At 39.7% G+C, this 22,136-nt stretch overlaps 1 protein-coding gene across 2 annotated transcripts in view; it reads left to right on the top strand.

Moving 5' to 3' along the window:
* Window positions 1–22,136, top strand: part of Rab3-GAP (Rab3 GTPase activating protein) — a 461,679-nt gene that overhangs the window by 228,413 nt on the left and 211,130 nt on the right. The window lies entirely within an intron of this gene.

Below are 22,136 nucleotides of genomic sequence, written 5' to 3'. Positions count from 1 at the left end.
TCACATTAGCTCAACAGCAATCCAACACAGTAGAAATGGTAGGGAAGCCGATGGAATCCACAACTCAAAATGGAATGCAATTAAATACAAATAGGTTATAAATTTTCAGAACATAGGAATTCTATGAAGACTATGACCACGACAGAGTACCACAAATCATACAGGAAACCACTAGCCACCTAAGAATATCCACACACGAACCAGACCTAACCGCAAGGAGGTTAACAGGACAACCTTTTTCAGAAATCATAAGTTAACTAAAGCAAGACCAAAATGTATGAGCCAGAAACTTGAGGAAAGCCACACACTAAGTGATCACACTACAACAAGGGAACAGGTTAAATTAATAGGAGAGCACGGTATCCGTTAGAAATAGAAGACTACCAGCAACCAATAACCAGCACGGATGAACTAGTAAAGACCTGAATAGGTCCAGACACAGGGTCCACAAGGCATCCACACAGTTACGGCCTGACAGAATTCAACAACAACGAACTCCTACACAATAACCCCATACAAACAGAATCCTTGGTTAAATAACTCGAGTGACCCCCGACCAACTCGCCAGCCCACACCAACAGCGAGACAGGGTAAGAATAGTACATATTCACGCCATAGGCGAACACCAGTCCCACAATCAGCATAGGCCAGCGATCGCCCAGCAGGCACACGAACACATCACCAACGACAGCCCCCAGAACTCCAGCAATAATATACAGGAGATATAATTTCAATACTCAATCAAGATATCACCACAAGAAAATATGACCGAACCTCAAGTAGCCCAGAAAGGTAAACAATTTTCAACAGTAGATCTCAATAAATTTTCAAAAGAAGCAAGGCGAGCATAAGAACGATATAAGTTAGGCCTAACGTAGGTACCACCTGCACATATTCACATGAAATACAGGCAAAATGCTCACAAGTTAACCGTATACAACAGTAACCAATGCTTTCCCCATAACACATAATATTAAGGACGAGGTGGGTGAATGACCCAAACCTCTGCCCAGCAGTTCACCAATCCATACCAACCGTGAGACAGGGTAAAAATGAAATACTTCATTCATGCAAATTTGCAAACACCTACCCCACAGCCAGCACAGACCAGCAAACACAGAACAAAGTCAGAGTCATCACATCCAGAAGCCATAGATGGTTAAAATAAATGCTACACAGGTTAATACAAGCATTACAGGCTTGCTCAGCAATCCCACCAGTAAATAACATGACCGGCCAACTAGTCACCGCAGGGAAAAATCTCAAATAATAATAGGAGAAGAGGTTACAAGGCCAAGATAACTGGTATACCATAGAGCATATTAAATTTCAAAACCAGCATAAATAATTCACCACCGGTTAGGTATCACTTAATTTAGGGAAAAAAAAGGCACACCTAGCATGAAGGGAGAACCATACCAGCCTAAGGCCAGTATTTCTCATAAATATTCACTAACGACACGGATAACTCGGGCACAGGGGAAATCACATTAAACCAGAACCAAATAAAATAAATGGCCACCGGAAATAACCAAACCAGGAGAAAATAATTTCCGATACACAATGGTACAATACCAGTATCACATATGAATAACACACACTATGCTTAGGCCTAAATTTAGGTTGAGTAAAATCTCGGTTCACACGCTAGTACTAGCACATCAGAACACACTTAGAAACAGTAGTTTCTCATATTAAATGTTGGTACACACCTTGACAAATACACAGGCCAGGAAAATAATAATAATAATAAACACCATATTAAACCTGGGAATCAAAACACAAAGCCAGAACTGATAATACCATAAGACGTTCCCAGAACACGAACTGTTACATGTAAACACTCGTTAAACACAGGAAAACAACTGCACTTCACGCGGTGAATAAAATCACACGAGCTTACCAAGTAGAAATTAAAATTAATGCACACCGAAGTAGTATAGAGAACACACACGTTGTTTTTAAAATATCAAAACAGATATGTCACACGAATCACGGAGAGCACACTGCAAACCGTAGCATGCTCAAAGCCCAAGCTCAATCGATTTGTATCCAAATATAAACACTAGCAACAGTTTCAAGGTTTACAATAATACACCAAATTCCAAATTAAATCAATAATGCCGTACTCACCAATTTATGAAGAAACAAGAGAGGAAAAGATACAGGTCACCTGAGAAGCAGGAAACAAGGAAGCAGGTTACAGCAAACAAACAGCTGGTCGCAGGATTACCAACTGTACACTCATGACACCAAACAGACACCACGACTCGCACGACAGGAAAGACACGAAACACCGAGAAGAGATTACATGAAACAAAAATATTTAAAATAAACAAGACGAATGCATTTCTTTTACAAGAGCACATTACAGTAGTTCAACACTATGCCCTTCCTTTAACTAACTAGGATTTGATACCAGGTAAAAATAAATAAGAGATGATGCAAACAACCTACGGGTAGGTACGAGCTACAGGAACGTGAATCAAATAACCTAGCTCTCGCTACCACTTTACTGTCCCGTGAGGTAGATCATACACAACACTCTACGTTCACGGCAGTAAATTATCAAGAAAGAAAGGAAAAATTAATTGGAACACAATAAGTGAATAAAGGGAACAAGCTGGAAGCGAACCCAGAGCAAAATCATAAACACCAAATAAACAAGAACAAGATACTTACCATAAATAAGGCCAAGAAAACCCACCCGGAACCAAGAGAAGGAAAATCATACCTGGTACCAACTAGTTAATTTAAGAAGAACAACACCTTTATAGGGAAATTAAAACAAATGATTTTGTTGTGATTATTGGGATTTGATTATTTGGACTCGGAAGACGGCGATAAATTATGTATGTAAAGGATTTATTCAATTGTTTGTTTTGGTTTTCCTCAGTATGTGAATTTTGGAATTGTTTAATTTGTTTGAAGTCGATATGATTTTAAAATTATTTGATTGTCATTGTAATTCTGGTGCATCCTGTACCACACGCGCCACATCGGCGTGGGAGATTTCCGGTTTCGTAAAGTTGCACAAATGAGATTTCCGGTTTCGTAAAGTTGCACAAATTTCGTAATTTTTCTAGAGGCTTCCTAAATGTTCTTTGTCAGCACTATTTTTTTCTGCGTTCCTATTGGAGAAAATAAAAGGAAATGTGATTGGTAGGTGAAGGAAATCATCGTACGCTCATTGGCCGTGGTAATATTTCATAATTTCCGGGGAGAAGCGTTGTCGCTGGAGCCTTGCTCTGCGAGGGCGTCTTTTCTGTTTGACCACTGAAGGGAACGGTCACCTTCCAAGGTACGGGTCTTCTGGGGCCCACCATCCGGTAAGCACTGATTATTATTTTTTTAACTTTTCTGGTATTCAGTTTCAGATGTAGTGTTTCATTTAATTTATCTTGCCGAAGCGTACCCGTGTTTCCTTCTGCTTCCAAATGTTATAATTATGACTTAGCTGTTTTGGTAAGTCACCTCACCTTGTTAAGAGATAGTTCCCGTTTGTTGTTTTGTAAATTAAATGTTATACGCCTTTCGAAGTAATCCTTATCAGTAATATTTTTCTCGGGACTATCTCATTAATTCCGCTTCATCATGGAATATTCATCTTTAGGTCGGGTACCCTTTCTCAGAAGTGTTTTTGAGGGGGCTACCCACTGAAGATGCTCTGCTCCATGATTATACGTAAATTATTTTTCCTCCTTAGATGTATCTCTTCACTTTGTATAACGTTACCTTCCTTTATTTATTTCGAACTGTTTTGGGTTTTTAAAGGTAACGCCACGACAGTGGAACGTCATGTGTGATGTTCCGGTGTAAAATAAATTTAATTACTAAAAGCTACCCTCATGTAAATTGTAATGGTTGTTGAAATTATGCCGTCATTATTTTAATTGTATCTTGGTTATTGCTTTATATATGAAATCAAATCTAACTTGTTAAGTAAAGTTTAGGATTACATTGAAAAAAAAAAAAAAAAAAAAAAATAATAAAAAAAAAAAAAAACTACCATACTGCAACCTCTCCAAAGGGTAAGGTTACAATTAATAGGTTTAAAGAAGAGAAAATGTTTGCTACCGTAATGCTTTCACCAAAAGTACTGTACACTAGGCATGTAAACATGTACGAAATTAAATTTGCAAGCACATAAATCACAGGAAATAAACAAACAGTTTAACCAACATGACTATTAAGAAAGGATAACCGGGAAGCGGCTGGGAACCATATCCAGGCGGTGGAAGGTATTGGTAACACTGAAGAAGCGAAGTCAATGTAATCCTAAACTTTACTTAACAAGTTAGATTTGATTTCATATATAAAGCAATAACCAAGATACAATTAAAATAATGACGGCATAATTTCAACAACCATTACAATTTACATGAGGGTAGCTTTTAGTAATTAAATTTATTTTACACCGGAACATCACACATGACGTTCCACTGTCGTGGCGTTACCTTTAAAAACCCAAAACAGTTCGAAATAAATAAAGGAAGGTAACGTTATACAAAGTGAAGAGATACATCTAAGGAGGAAAAATAATTTACGTATAATCATGGAGCAGAGCATCTTCAGTGGGTAGCCCCCTCAAAAACACTTCTGAGAAAGGGTACCCGACCTAAAGATGAATATTCCATGATGAAGCGGAATTAATGAGATAGTCCCGAGAAAAATATTACTGATAAGGATTACTTCGAAAGGCGTATAACATTTAATTTACAAAACAACAAACGGGAACTATCTCTTAACAAGGTGAGGTGACTTACCGAAACAGCTAAGTCATAATTATAACATTTGGAAGCAGAAGGAAACACGGGTACGCTCCGGCAAGATAAATTAAATGAAACACTACATCTGAAACTGAATACCAGAAAAGTTAAAAAAATAATAATCAGTGCTTACCGGATGGTGGGCCCCAGAAGACCCGTACCTTGGAAGGTGACCGTTCCCTTCAATGGTCAAACAGAAAAGACGCCCTCGCAGAGCAAGGCTCCAGCGACAACGCTTCTCCCCGGAAATTATGAAATATTACCACGGCCAATGAGCGTACGATGATTTCCTTCACCTACCAATCACATTTCCTTTTATTTTCTCCAATAGGAGCGCAGAAAAAAATAGTGCTGACAAAGAACATTTAGGAAGCCTCTAGAAAAATTACGAAATTTGTGCAACTTTACGAAACCGGAAATCTCATTTGTGCAACTTTACGAAACCGGAAATCTCCCACGCCGATGTGGCGCGTGTGGTACAGGATGCACCAGAATTACAATGACAATCAAATAATTTTAAAATCATATCGACTTCAAACAAATTAAACAATTCCAAAATTCACATACTGAGGAAAACCAAAACAAACAATTGAATAAATCCTTTACATACATAATTTATCGCCGTCTTCCGAGTCCAAATAATCAAATCCCAATAATCACAACATACTCCCCCCCTTTAATTTGGAGCACCGCTCCAAAATAAAAATTTTGATCACAACTTTAGCAGTTCAGTTACAGCATAGTTGAAAAAATAACAAGACACCTTAAAAAAAACGCTGAAAATAAAGGACATATAACAATGTTCATTGAAACAGAAAGCACATAAAATATACACTAAAGAGATTTTTAAAAAAAATTTCTTTTTTTTTTTGTTCTTATGTTCGTAAAACACCACACTGAAATTATTTTCTTTAAAAAAATGAAACGTTCACTGAAAAAAAAAATTTACACAAAATAAGAGACATCTTTTGGATTGAATTCTTGGTTTTTCCAGTTTATTTACACTGTAGCACCACGAGTTCTTGCTGTTGATGTGACTGACGACGCGGCCACTGTCTTCAGCCTCTACATTACAGTTCAAACTGGGTGACTGCGCACAGCCTAGCACGACTGGCGTCATTGGCATATCTGGTTACAGCGCTGTAAATTGCCATGTCCAAGTATAGGTGATATCACGTGCCACTAATGGCCACGTCAGTGTATGTCTGGTAACTATTCAGAATCTTGGCATGGGATGATGGTCACCACCATGCAGACGGTTCCCTCTTGGACTAGGGACGTCAAGTTGTCAGGCAGGAACAGTAATTGTCATCTGTACCTCAGGTCACTGGAATGCAGTGCAGAACGGCAGGGCCCAAGACATAACGTACCTCTCCACTAGGCACGACAGCAGAAATGGGGATGGTATCCCCCTCCGGCCACTGCAACAGAAATTTACCCGCAGCAGACAGGGAATATGAAGCTAAAGCCACCCTGGTGGACAAGAGCTTGGAGGCACCTAACCGGTGTCTCCTCGACCTTCATTTGGGAGGTTCCCCCACAGGTTTGGGACTATCTTAGCCCCCCCATTCCGGCAAGCACTATGGATAACTTAAGATGAAATTTAAGAAATAGTTTAAAGAAACTCAAAAACTTTGCCGGAGCTTACCCTGATTTCACAATTTGACAATAATCCCTAGTTACGAAGATCTTAATTCTACCCCACAATACATACTAAATTATATCTAATATGATCATAAATGACCTTTCCATTACAACTAAAGAGACTTAACTAAATCATAAACTATAAAATCCGAAAAATTGTGCGCACTTAATTAAAAATTTGCTTACAACTAATTCCTTATCACTACCCCAAAACAAAATAGTTTCTAAAGTATTATCTCATAACTAGGGAATTTTTATCTGAGATAAATGCACACGGCTGATCCTCTTTCTTTCAGGATCACTGATTAACAATGATACAGGGGTTAAAAATTTCAAAATTGTGCAGGGACCTCGGAATCTGGGGGATAACTTGCTTATTACATGGTCCGCAGCACTACTAATGGGATGAGTCTTTACATAGACCTGGTCACCCACAGACAGATTGTGCGGTCTTCGCCCGTGATTATAGTTACATTGAACTTTAGCGTAATAAACCTTCAAATTTTAACGCGCACGATGCCAAGCAGCACGGATCGTTTCTGGATTAGCGACATCAGGCAGGAGATCGTTAATGGACCACAGATTAGAAAGTGGAGAATTAGGGGTGAACGCTAACATCAATGAAGCAGGAGTTTGCTTGTGACTTTCATGAACAGCAGTATTGAAAGCAAATGATAGCCAATTAAGTGAAGAATCCCACTTTGAGTGGTCAGAAGAATGGTATGCAATAAGAGCAGATCTTAGGTTCCGATTAACTCTTTCAGCATAATTAGGCCTGGGATAATAAGGTGTTGTAGTCACATGAGAGATAGATAGATCAAAACAGAAATTACGGAATTGCACAGATGTAAAAGCTCTAGCATTATCACTCACCAAAAATTGACAGGGTCCAAATGAAGCAAAGATCTGTTTTAAGCAAGAAATAGTAGTACTAGCATTAGCCATGCGAGTAGGGAACAGCCATGTAAAACGCGAGAACGCATCAACACACACAAGTATGAAACGATGGCCGGTCCGCGAACGCGGAAATGGCCCAATGTAGTCGATAAATAGTCTCTCCATTGGGCGAGAAGCTTGCTCAGATGACTACAGACCAAGGCGGGTATTAGGAGCGGGTTTACTGATGTTACAGGTTTTGCAAGATTTAACCATAGTACGAATTTCACCATCCATAGATTTCCAAATAAAATGCTTACGAATTTTCTCCCTAGTTTTAAATACACCAAGGTGTCCGCCAACAGGGGATTCATGGAAATATTTGAAAAGAGCAGGGACTAGATTAGAAGGTACAACAATTTTGGGGTCTCTGCGCCCACGAGCAGGACAACACAGAACACCATTTTTGAGGGCATACGGTTTGACATGTTCACCAGATTTAATCCTGTCAATAATACCCTTCAATTCAGGATCGTCTTCCTGATGTTTAGAGATATCTTTGAAAAGGACAGGGGAATTGGTCAAAACCACATTAACAAAGGCCGAAACTTGTTCAGGAGAGGGATCAGCGGATTCTAATTGAGGATCAGAACTGCCAGGGTAGAACATCCTACTAAGAGTGTCGGCAATGACATTTTGAGTTCCACGAATGTGACGAGCTTCAAATTGAAAAGCTGAGATGCGTACTGCCCAACGCGCAAGACGACCAGTTCTTCTTGGCTTGGCCAGTACCCAACTCAATGCCTGATTGTCTGTTTCAAGATCAAAAGGTAGATGTTCAAGATACATTCTAAATTTCTCCAAGGAGAAAACAACAGCTAAGGCTTCTAACTCATATATAGAATAGTTGCGTTCAGCAGGATTTAGACTACGTGAAGCATAAGAGATAGGACGACGTCCATCTTCAAATTCCTGAAGGAGAACACCAGATATACCTGTAGATGAGGCATCGGTTTGGAGAATGGAACATTTAGAAAAATCTGGCATCGCCAGCACAGGAGCATTACATAAAGCAGATTTCAGATCATAGAAAGCTTCAAGTTGGGCATCACCCCACTCAAATTTAGCATCTTTTCTCCTCAAGGCATTTAATGGGGCTGCTCTTTCAGCGAAATTAGGGATAAATTTACGGAAGAAATTGACCATACCAACGAACCTAGCGACAGCTTTGACATCTTTAGGAGTAGGAAAATTTTGGATAGCTGCAGTACGAGATTGGTCAACCGAAACGCCTTTCTCGGACACGATATGGCCTAGGAAGGACATCTGAGGCTGTGCGAAAGTCACTTTGCTAGCCTTAAGGGTTAGTCCTGCTTTACGGAGCCTTTCAAGGACTTCATTAATATGAGCAAGGTGTTCTTCAAAGGTTTCGCTAAAAATTACCAAATCATCAAGATAATTATAAACGAATTTGAATTTAATGTCTGACAACACGTTATCCAGCAGCCGAGTCAAAACAGCAGCTCCCGTTGCCAGTCCGAACGGCACGCGCTCAAATTCATAGAGGTTCCAGTCAGTAGCAAAAGCTGTAAGATGCTTGGATTCCTCAGCAAGAGGTATCTGATAGTACGCCTGATTCAGATCAAAAGTGGTAAAAATTTTGGCATTAGCAAACCAAGAGAAACAAGAGTGCAAGTCAGGAAGTGGAACAGATTGAAGCACAACTCGCTTATTCAACATTCGATAGTCTATTACAGGCCGAAAACCACCCTGTGGTTTAGGGACTAGAAATATGGGAGAAGAGTACGCAGATTTAGAAGGACGTATTACACCATCAGCAAGCATTTGGTCGATGATAGCCTTAAGGGCTTTCATCTTAGGAGGCGACAACCGGTACGGAGGAGAACGAACAGGTACATTGTCAGTTACTTCAATTTTATATTCCAAAACATTGGTCACACCTAACTTGTCAGTGAACACATCAGGAAATTTATCGCAAAGATTCCTAAGCTGGTTGGCCTGATCATCAGGCAAATGATCAAAGTCGAAAGCTTTTGGTTCACTTGTGTCCTCAGACACAGCACTGACATGATAAGGAAGGATAGGAGAACGGTTACACAATGTAAAGATCCTCATAGAAAACTTAAACTGGAATTTATTATATTGAAGATCCAAAACCATACCAGTTTTGGCAATAAAATTTGCACCGAGAATGAAAGGACAAGATAAATCTTTCACCACTACCACGGGCATTTTCCATGTGAAATTACGTATTCTAATTTTGAGATTCAGACTTCCAATCAAATTCAAGGAATTAGAATTAGCCGTATGGCAGGTTAAAGACACAGGTGTTAAAGCAGGGAACTTACAAACAGATTTCACAGAGTTATACAATTTTTCACTCATCAAGGTGAGGCTACTTCCAGAATCAACTAAAGCACAAACTGGTTCATTGTTCACTTCTAGGCAAATGTAAGGTAATTTACATGGAGGAATAGCAGAAATACCACAAGATTTTGGAAAATTGACACTAGGGTCAGACTGAAGCTTATAATCGACTACAGGGTCAGGTAAATCATCAACTAATTGACAGCGATAACAGACGAAACATGAAGGTACACTATAAGTTTTGGCACCAGGATCGGCGGCTAGTCATCTGGGATTACTATTACCAGAACGCCCAGAGCCGGAAGAATTGCGAGGACACTGTCTTGAAAAGTGTCTATTTGACCCACAATATCTGCAAGAACTAGTGGAGAGAGAAACTCTATTCTCATTCGGAATTGAATTGCCTAAGGGCTCAATCTTAGGACAGTTCCTTTGGAAATTTTGAAGTTGACCACCCATGACAGGTTTTGAATTGCCTAAGGGCCCAATCTTAGGACAATTCCGCTGGAAGTGATCCGTAGAACCACAACTATAACATGCACGTGAATTACGTGGCTTGGAAGAAGTAGAAACGGTACTAGTGACCTGAGAAGACATGCTCATAGGAGGAGGAGCCAAGGCGACTCGTAACTGGTCGGCATACCTAATGCCTTCAGCAGAAACAGTAATAGCTTCCAACTGAGCGAACGTAGCGGGTCGAGGCGACAGAGCAAGATACGACCGGTAATTTGGTGCAAGACCCTCAATAATGCTAGCAACCATTTGAGACTCAGAATAGTTTAGCATGAAGATCCGAGCATTGAACTTAATGTCCTGGATGTATTCCGACAATGTTTCATTCAAATACTGTACTCGAAAATAATGCCTTTGAACCAAAGAAGACAAAGCACGGGAAGGAATAAAAAACTCAAGCACATGTGCATGAAATTGGTCAACTGTCCACTTTTCTGAAATGGCTCTTATGACATGCTCAGAAAGAGCTCCAGATACATGTGGATATAAGACTTGGAAGAAATTGTCACGACTTAAGGAATACACTACACTCTGATCTTTAAATTCGACCAAAAAACGTAGAAACACTATGACTTCGTCAATTGAATTAACGGTGAACTTAGATACACCCTTAAATATAGCAGTTAATGGGTGAGGCAAGTTTGAAAAAATTTGAGAAGCAGCAGGAGTAGTAGGTACCTGAACAGCACTGGATTGGTTACAAGAAGGCAATACAGTAGTAAAGAAATCTTGATTAGAACGCTCCTGGGATAGGGTAGGTGTACTAAAAGTGAGGTTAGGACTGAGGTTAGATTGCATAGAAAGCGGCACAGATATTCGCATTTGCGACACATTTTCACACATCTGCGACACCCCTGAAGAATTTACTACAGGTGACGCTTGGACATGGGGATATCTTTGTACGATAGGAAGAGAAACAACTTGGGTCACAACCGGAGGATGAGATAAAGACACAGTAGAATTAACAGTTCCCATAGGAACAGTTGACATAGCAACTTGCGTACAAGAAGCACCACTATCATTATTCATGGGCAGAGAAGCACTGGTAAATACAGCAGGAGAAGATTGCACGGGAGTATCATTAAAAGTGACCACTGCACTAACTGGTGAAGCAGTAGATACAGATACAGTGTCACTGTCACACGTTTCAGATTGGACGGGTACATTAACTATAGAACTTGAGCTAGGCAAAGAATTACCTTCCAGCAATCCAACAATTTTATCAAAAATATCACAAAACTGCAATAACAACGATTCGCACTCGCATCGCTCATCTTCAGATAAATTATGCGCCAACAGATCGCGAATCCTGTCCACGTAATGCTGCACTTGGCCTTTCGCACGTGTTAACTGTGCATCAGACGGTTTAGAAGAACAAAATGACATGATAATGGCTTTATATTCTACAATTTTATCTCTGACAATCGACAAAGATGCGCACACTTCATCTGTTGATAACCCTGGGACAAAAACAGGTTCATTTAGCGATTGTTTCAACAAGCTCGTGTCATCCTTAACCTTTCCTGTCGAATTCAACTTACGAATACGAAGTTCGTAAGCTAATTCCTCCTTCCTCAAATGGAACGGCCCTGGGATAGCACGAGACATGTTGATAAAAAAGGAAACTACGAGATAATACTTGAATTAAATTTTAGGTTATAACCACCGAATTACCGTCAACTTTGCTTCTTCAGCAACCACGCTCTGCTACCATACTGCAACCTCTCCAAAGGGTAAGGTTACAATTAATAGGTTTAAAGAAGAGAAAATGTTTGCTACCGTAATGCTTTCACCAAAAGTACTGTACACTAGGCATGTAAACATGTACGAAATTAAATTTGCAAGCACATAAATCACAGGAAATAAACAAACAGTTTAACCAACATGACTATTAAGAAAGGATAACCGGGAAGCGGCTGGGAACCATATCCAGGCGGTGGAAGGTATTGGTAACACTGAAGAAGCGAAGTCAATGTAATCCTAAACTTTACTTAACAAGTTAGATTTGATTTCATATATAAAGCAATAACCAAGATACAATTAAAATAATGACGGCATAATTTCAACAACCATTACAATTTACATGAGGGTAGCTTTTAGTAATTAAATTTATTTTACACCGGAACATCACACATGACGTTCCACTGTCGTGGCGTTACCTTTAAAAACCCAAAACAGTTCGAAATAAATAAAGGAAGGTAACGTTATACAAAGTGAAGAGATACATCTAAGGAGGAAAAATAATTTACGTATAATCATGGAGCAGAGCATCTTCAGTGGGTAGCCCCCTCAAAAACACTTCTGAGAAAGGGTACCCGACCTAAAGATGAATATTCCATGATGAAGCGGAATTAATGAGATAGTCCCGAGAAAAATATTACTGATAAGGATTACTTCGAAAGGCGTATAACATTTAATTTACAAAACAACAAACGGGAACTATCTCTTAACAAGGTGAGGTGACTTACCGAAACAGCTAAGTCATAATTATAACATTTGGAAGCAGAAGGAAACACGGGTACGCTCCGGCAAGATAAATTAAATGAAACACTACATCTGAAACTGAATACCAGAAAAGTTAAAAAAATAATAATCAGTGCTTACCGGATGGTGGGCCCCAGAAGACCCGTACCTTGGAAGGTGACCGTTCCCTTCAGTGGTCAAACAGAAAAGACGCCCTCGCAGAGCAAGGCTCCAGCGACAACGCTTCTCCCCGGAAATTATGAAATATTACCACGGCCAATGAGCGTACGATGATTTCCTTCACCTACCAATCACATTTCCTTTTATTTTCTCCAATAGGAGCGCAGAAAAAAATAGTGCTGACAAAGAACATTTAGGAAGCCTCTAGAAAAATTACGAAATTTGTGCAACTTTACGAAACCGGAAATCTCATTTGTGCAACTTTACGAAACCGGAAATCTCCCACGCCGATGTGGCGCGTGTGGTACAGGATGCACCAGAATTACAATGACAATCAAATAATTTTAAAATCATATCGACTTCAAACAAATTAAACAATTCCAAAATTCACATACTGAGGAAAACCAAAACAAACAATTGAATAAATCCTTTACATACATAATTTATCGCCGTCTTCCGAGTCCAAATAATCAAATCCCAATAATCACAACAGATTTATTTAGAGAATTAAACGTTTAGAAGGTTAGAGGAAGAAAATACTCAACGCGGAGAAATTAAAAGTATACATCAGTTTGAATTAAGATATCAAATAAATATGTTTTAAAACTTAGGCTGATCAACCCCCAGAAAATAAATGAAAACACTAAATTATTAAATAAGTGAGGCCTCATCATACCAGCAAAGTTAATTTGGCACTAGTATCAATACACATGGATACATTTTAAAGTCTTCCAGATCCACTGAGCTCTCACCAAGGGAATAAATCAAGGAGAAAATTTAGCATGACACAAGGAACCCCGAAGAAACAGAAGGAAACCGAAATAAAAAACGTTTAAATCCAAGCACAAGGTCACCCAAGAGAAGAGAAATCAATCAGAATAAAGCATAATCACATCAATACCAAAACCGTTGGCGTGGTAACCAACAAACGCAATGAAACAAGTATGGAAACGGGTGACCACGGAAACAAGAATAATCAGAAAAGGGGACAAAAGGCAGAACGAGGAACAAGAAACACGAACCAAATCAAACTCAAACACAGGATAATTAAATAATTACAGTCCACTTGGTTAGAACTCAACTGGATAAATAAACTCGCTTAACATGCTTTGATAAGGTAGTTAAACTGATACTTTACAAGCTTTACCACATAAACGTAAGGTACACGAACTCCAAAATTTCTTAAATTATTTTACATATTTCACCCGAATAAAGGTTTCAATAATATCTTTCAAAATGATAATAACAATATCCAAGTTTCTTTCAAAAGGCCGAGATCTTCCATTCAATAAAGAGTCTATCTTTACTACACGACGGATACTGTAATTGATTGAAGCTGAAGAGAATTAGTTTCGTAGAATTGCCCAAAATCTTCACTGCATTAGGAAGGCGTCAAGACGCCATTTTTAAAAAAACTTACATTCTGGATGATGAAGCGATCCAACGATTAAATTAAAAATACAAACTAGAGCAGCTCCCGCGTTGATTTAAAATGCAAGATCATAAGAAGGGCCAAGGGATAGCCCTTTTTCACATTTTTCTTCAAGTCACATCCATGACGAGAGGCCAAATGCCTTCCCACCAGACAGGCAAGAAACGTGCATCCATCTCAGTTCACAACTCACGCCAGACTCCTCCTCAATAAACGGCGATTAGCTTTTCTTCAGGAAGCGAGCTCTCATTGGTTAGTGGTCGGAGCATCGTTTGACGAAAGCTCAGCCAGAGAGCGCCATATACAAGGTTCACTTCTTCCCGCAGCTTCAAGGAATCACCGCGAGAGCGCAGATCAATGTATATATTTAGTAAATAAATTCTCAAGCAGTACCAAACCGAAAAGAAAATAAATCCACCAGATAGAGATAATTTGTTACCAATTTCTACAACCGAAAGGTCAGTTCGAAACTGTTTCCTTGGGAAAGGGATTTTTAAGTTATTAAATACCGTCTCAGGATTCAGAGCACGAGTAGTGTAAGAAATTTGATGACACTCCTCTTCAAATTCCAGAAAGAGAACACCAGATATACCTGTGGAAGAGGCATCAGTCTGAAGGATGAAACGTTTAGAAAAGTCTGACATAGCTTGTACAGGAGTGTTACATAGGGCGGATTTCAAGTTCCAATAGGCTTCACGTTGGGCATCACCCCACACAAATTTGGCATCAATGAAAATTGAATTTTCACAACTGCATTGTAATCGAAACCGACCGTCAACCTATTAGGTTGTGTTACATTCATTAAGTACGTGTAGAAGGGATGTTAAGTACAGAACAAAAATGACCAACTGGACACCAGTGGGATCCAAACCCACAACATCTCTGTACGTAACACAACCTAATAGATTGAAAGTTGGTTACGATTAAATTTAGCATCCTTTCTTCGCAAGGCATTTAATGGAGCTACCCGTTCAGAAAAATTGGGGATGAATTTACAGAGGAAACTAACTATGCCAATAAATCTGGCTGCAGCTTTGACATCTTTAGGTGTAGGAAAATTTTGGATGGCGGCAGTACGAGACTGATCAATAGAGAGACCCGTCCCCGACACGGTATGCCCTAAGGAGGACATCTGGGGTTGTGTGAAAGTAACCTTGCTAGCCTTAAGGACTTCTTTGAGATAGACAAGGTTCTCTTCAGATGTTTCACTGAATATTACCAAATCATCAAGGTAATTGTACACAAACTTGAATTTAATGTCTGAAAAAACATTATCTAGTAACCGAGTAAGGACAGCAGCGCATGTACTTAATTCGAATGGTACCCTTTCAAATTCATAGAGGTTCCAATCAGTGGCATAAACAGTGAGATGCTTGGATTCCTTAGCAAGAGGTATCTGATAATATGCCTGATTTAAATCAAAAGTGATAAAAATTTTGGCATTAGCAAACCAAGAAAAACATGAGTGCAAATCAGGAAGGGGAACAGATTGAAGGACAACCTTCCAGTTCAACATCCAATAGTCAACGACAAGATTATAACCACCCTGCGTTTTAGGGACCAGAAACATGGGAGAAGAATAAGCAGATTTAGAAGGACGTATTACACCATCAGCAAGCATTTGGTCAATAATAGCCTTAAGGGCTTTAATTTTGGGAGGCAACAGCCGATATGGAGGAGAGCGAACAGGTACGTTATTTAAGTGACTTTGATTTTGTACTCCAAAACGTTAGTTACACCTAACTTGTCAGTAAAGACATCTGGAAATTTATCGCAGAGATTCCTAAGTTCGTTGGCCTGATCATCAGGCAAATGATCAAAATCAAAAGCATTGGGTTCTCCCGTATCCTCATGAACAACATTAACATGACAAGGAAGACTAGGGGAGCAATTACACAGCTTAAAAATTCTCATGGAAAATCCAAAACGGAAATCGTTATACTGCAGGTCCAAAATCATACCAGTTTTGGCAATAAAATTTGCCCCCAAAATGAAAGGAAAATACGACTCACTAACCATTGATAGATCTATTGTACCCCAAAGAGGGTGAAATGGACAATAAGAAGAAGAAGAAGAAGAAGTATACTAAATGGTTCTCAGTAATCATTCGATCACACAAGTGTTAAAATTCAATTCGGATTGCGCGGTACAAACACTTGACCCTGCCGCTCCTACATCCATGCCTGCTGAGCTACTCTCTGATTGGTGTGATGTAATTTCAAAATCGCATCATTCCTGCATTTTCTTTGTTTGATATTTACACTACAAGCACACGGAACTGAATCATTTATATTATTACAACACACATTTGTCATATAGCACAAGAAAATAACCACTCAGAAGCAAGAACTCCAGTATTTCACGAAATAGCAAATAAATCCCGACCACGCACGATAATTTTCAGGATTCTACCTTGCACCGCCCTCTTGACGGATGTGGCTGTTCGTTCCGCATCCCAACCCCACGAAAGACATCAACAACCAACAAGGGTACAATGCTCGTGCTGCCATCTCTGGAGTAGTTTGGCAATCAGTAGCAGTCACAACCCAGCCAAGCTCATTTCATCCCTCTCAGAGTATCGATAACTGTGCGTTTGAATTTTTTATAAATAACTTCCATTAAAATATGAAAAATGAATGTTTATTTTTTGTTGAAAAGGCAAAGGATGTAACACATCAATCACATGTATGGGAAATATTATTTTTCAGTTCAATACGGACCAAAAACATGAAATTCATAACCATTAATGGGCAACGTAGTCTCGCAACGATGATATCATTACTGAACAACCTGGATAACTGCCAAGATGCAGAAGAAAGTGACATTATTGAGTGGTTAGACATCGTTAAGGACGATTGTGGTAAGGGATGTAACAGAAAAAATTTGTAAACACCAATGCAAACAGACCGTCATTCCAAACACACTTTTCAAGAGAAAGCAACGAACAAGGCCAACAGAAAAGTTTATTTAAGATCTCAGATCCACTAATCCAATGGTCTGTTTTTTATAAATATTTCTGTTGAAATGACAAACACACAACTTAAGTTGTGTAGTTACATTCAGACCTGGACGCGATTGTCCTTCATTTATAATTATGCTTTTCTTAAAATCAGAATCCATGCTTTCACATGGAAAATGCTAGTGCTAGTGGTGAAAGATTTATCTTGCCCTGATTTTGACTTCTTGAGATACTACAATATTCAAAGAGTTAGAAAGCAATATGGCAGGTTAAGGATACAGACTTCATTGAAGGTAACTTGCAAACAGTTTTCATTGAGTTATACCAGTTCTCACTCATCAGTGTGATGCTACTTTCTGAATCTACCAGTGCACAGAGAGGTTCATTATTTACCTCTAAGCATATGTAGGGTAATTTACAAGGAGGGATAGCAGAAATGCCACAAGATTGTAGGAAATTGACACTAGGTTCAGACTGGGAGCTATTATCATCCTCAGAATTAGGTGAATCATCCTGTAACATATGGCTATGACAGACCACATCAGAAGCCACACTTTGAGGTTTACCGCAAGAACTAACAGTTAGTCTAAAATCTAAAATTACTATTGCTGGAACGTCCAGATCCTGCAGAGTTACATGGACACTGTCTAGAGAAATGCCTATTTGACCCACAGTTATTGACAAGAATTATTGGTGGAAGAGAGACTACCCACATCAGGTCTGGAATTGCCTAATGGCCCAATCTTAGGACAATAGATGGGTCGAAACTAGTACCGTGTAATTTATAATTTTGTGAATATATTTTAGTATTGAAAAGGTGGAAACGTTTACGTTGTTATTATTATTACTTATATACTACGTTGCCCATTCCTCTGGAAATGTTCAGCTTCTTATATCCTAGAAACCATCTGTTCGCTGCACAAAATTTGAGGTTATCGCATATTGCTCCCCCCTCCTTAGTTTTTGTTTGTAAAAGTGGAAGAAAAAAAGGGGTCTAATACGCGAGTAAATACAGTATGTCCTATGCTACTAAGCTTTTCCAAAAGCACAAAGGTTCCTTGGAGCAGACAAAAAAATGCCATGAGATTTAAAGAACTTAATAAGAATCAGAATAAAATTGCTGATGCTTTAAGAGAAAATACATGTCTTTTCATCACAAAATTTTATGAGAATGCGAGGCTTAACAGACTTTTCATGTGATTACCAGTTTTGTTTATTTCTGAGTAGGAAATGGCATGATGAGAGCAAGTCCTCCTTAGAGGGAATTTCAAAGAACTGTTGATACTTCTAGTTTCCAGCAGCAGTATGCTTTGTGTAGTGCGTACAAATAATAATAATAATAATAATAATAATAACAACAACAATAATAATACCCAAAGCTCGCTGGCTCTGCCGCCAGCAGAGTCAGAGGGTAGTAGGGAAACAAAATACCACCGTGAAAAAAAAAAAAAAAAAAACCTGGTCCCTTGCCAGGGTTACGGCGAAGACTGGTAAATGACCAGAAGCCAGAAAACATCTTGAGGCAACCTCTAGGGCTAACAACCCTAGTTGTAAAAGGATGGGTACCTGTCCAAAGCAAAGTCAAGTCAAAAAGCATGATGGCACAACATTTCAAAAACATACCCCAGGGGCTAAATCTTCGGATAAATCCCTCGTCGTGAACGCCACAGCGCACGAGTCTCGTTCAGATTCTGGGGGAGTCTCGACATCATGCAAGAGACGAGTCGGAGCGTCTCGGTGTACCCCAGAGAGTCAAAAACTCAAGCGAAAATCTAAAACCTTTCTAGCAACTTTCAACATAAATTCACTTACACAAACTGGCAAGCTGAAAACCCTCACCAAAGCTCTTCACGAAAATCAGATATCCATAATGGCCCTACAGGAAACAAGGTACCCAGATGAAGAGATTTTTGAATCCGAAGGCTACCGATTTTTCAAGAGCAAAGCGCAAAGAGGAATCCTCAATGGAGCTGTGATGCTTGGAACCGTGTTTTCTGTTAGAACCAAGATCCTTAAATCGGTTGCAAATTTTGAACCTGTGAATGACAGATTGTCTATACTCACAATTAAATGCGCGAACAAAACCTACGCCCTAGTTAACGCACATGCTCCTACAAACGATAAGAACAAGTCTGATCCAGACGAAGTTGATAATTTCTGGGACCTACTGGATGAAAAATTAAACAAAATCCCCAAACACCATGTCAAGCTTCTTTTGGGTGACTTCAATGCCCAACTAGGTCGTGAACAGAAGTACAAGAAAGTTATAGGAAATTACCCTGCTCACAAAAGAACCAATCCCAACGGCAAAAGACTGGTGCAAGTCATGTCGACCCACTTTCGCCATCTACCCAGAAAGCAAATGACTTGGCGTTCTCCCATCCAAGCTCTCGGGGAGTTCCAAATTGATCATGTTGCAATCTCCAGGAGAAACAGCCCTGAGATTATGAATGTCAAGGTAAAGAAAGGCATCAATGTGGCCTCAGATCATTATATGTCTCTTATCAAATTCAAACCAATTCCCGCAAACATAAGGAAGACAACCAAACAGATCACACGCTTCGACAATGATAAACTTCGGCAAAGGGTTGAGGAGTTCCAGGAGAAGGCTAGACCAAATGACCGTGACTTTAACAACGCCAAAAGTCTCCTTGTTGAGGCCGCCAAAGACGTTGCAGAAATCAAGAGAAGCAAAATGCCTGCCTGGTGGAATAGTACCTGTGAATCAGTCCTCCAAGAAAGACTCAATGCGTGGAAACAGTACTACTCTACGAAATCAGAAAATGATTGGGAAACCTACAAAACCCAACGTGCCCAAGCAGCTAGGGTGTTCAGAACTGAGAAACGTAAATACGAAAAATCTCTCATTGAAAAGATAGAACAAAACTTTAGGAAGAATGAAAGCAGAGAGTACTACAGAGCCTTCAAACGCAAACTCACTGGTTATAAACCACCATCTCTATGCTTTGAGCGAAAGGACGGCACACTGGCGACGTCATATGAAGAAAATTGCAGCATTCTGGCAGATTACTTCAAGAATTTACTTAATTGCTCTAAACCGCAAAGCGCCATTGAGACCAAGGAACCCTTACTCAGGTACCCAGATTCCAGCCCACCCGACAGAGATGAAATCAAGCGCCACATTGCCCGTCTCAAAAATAACAAAGCACCGGGGGAAGACTCAGTAGTAGCAGAACTATGCCCCAGAGGAATCACTTGATATCTTGCAAAAGCAAATAGAAGAAATTTGGAACAAGGAGACCCTACCCGAAGATTGGAAAATAGCTTTGATCCATCCATTACACAAAAAAGGCAGCATGAAGAACAACTACAGAGGAATATCTTTGCTACCCGTGACTTACAAAATTATATCACTTGCCATCCTGGATCGTTTGGAAGCACAAGTCGAACATCAAATAGGTGAATACCAAGGAGGGTTCAGAAAAGGTCGCTCAACAGCTGAACAGATCCAAAATCTCAAAACGATCATCAGATATTGTACACTAAGGTCCAAGCAGTATGTGTTTGTCTTTGTGGACTTTTAGAAAGCAGACGACTCCATTGACCGGGAAGTCCTGCTAAACATCTTAAATGAATTTGGAGTTGATTTGAAACTGCTGGCATTAATTAGAGCCACCCTGACCGATACAAAATCCAAGGTGAAGTTCCACGGATGTCTCTCGCATTCCTTTGACATCAAAACAGGAGTCCGACAAGGTGATGAGCTATCCCCGATACTCTTCAACTGTGTTCTTGAAAAGATCATCAGAACCTGGCGGGTGAGATTATAGGAAACCAACTACAGTCCATTGAGAATAGGAACCAAATCCAAGGGGATCGCAACAGACTGCTTAGCATTTGCCGATGATATTGCTGTTCTCTCAAACGACATAAAAACCGCTAGAGCTCAAGTTGAAATTTTAAAGGAAATTGCCGTACAAACTGGTTTGCAGATATCGTTTGAGAAAACAGAAGTAATGACTAACATCAAAGAGGCTCCACCAAAACTTCATACAAAATACGGGGACATCACCCGAGTAGACAAATTCAAATACCTGGGTGAGATCGTAATGAAAAATGGACTGGACAAAGCACTTCAGGAGCGAGTACACAAACTGGAAATAGCCTAGCAAGCATCTTGCACAATCTACAACAAAAAATGCCTTTCCCGAAACACCAAGATACGTCACTATGAAGCAGTTCTGAAGCCAGTAGCTCTATATTGTACCAGGAAGGCCTAGGTCCTGGTCCATATTAATTGAAAGAAATGTTATTTCCAGCATTAAAGATCCGACCGACGTACGAACATCCATGTAAAGAATGTTCCAGTATGTGCCAGACCCTACGAGTACGCTAGGCGGAGTCAAGTGACGTCACCTGTCGCTCGAAGCTCACCTCCCCTAGAGACATTTCTCGAAAGAATTTTTCTTTTAACAGCTTTTTAACACCTTAACCAATTTCAACGGGACAAACGCTGAATTATAGCAAACATCATAAAAGTTAATCCCTGTAAATTTCAAATTAATTCATCAAACGGTTGTTGAGTTATAACAATTTAAAGTCTCAACGAAATTACGTAATTGCGGTCACATGGCCGAGAGAGAGCTGCCACCCCTCCCTGCGCTGGTGTCTATATATGTCAAGGCCAGATAGCCCGCAAACCAGTACAGTGCAGTACAGTACAGTACCGTACAAGGACAAGCAGACCGGCCCGCGTACAGTATGTTCGCGCAGTCACGGTAGAAGTCACTTTCGTCGTATCTCCAGAACGCGAAATTCTATCGCCGATAAAGGACGTCGCACTGCAGTTAGTATGTCGCGTCGCGATTACAATATAATCCTAAAAAGACATTTAAGACTGTAACACGAGTGAACTTATTGGAGTACAAATATTAACTATTTCATTACGTGT

The sequence above is a fragment of the Anabrus simplex genome, chromosome 9 (assembly GCF_040414725.1).
Source record: "Anabrus simplex isolate iqAnaSimp1 chromosome 9, ASM4041472v1, whole genome shotgun sequence".
In the NCBI taxonomy this organism is placed as follows: domain Eukaryota; kingdom Metazoa; phylum Arthropoda; class Insecta; order Orthoptera; family Tettigoniidae; genus Anabrus; species Anabrus simplex.
This window is presented reverse-complemented; position numbering and strand designations above follow the sequence as displayed.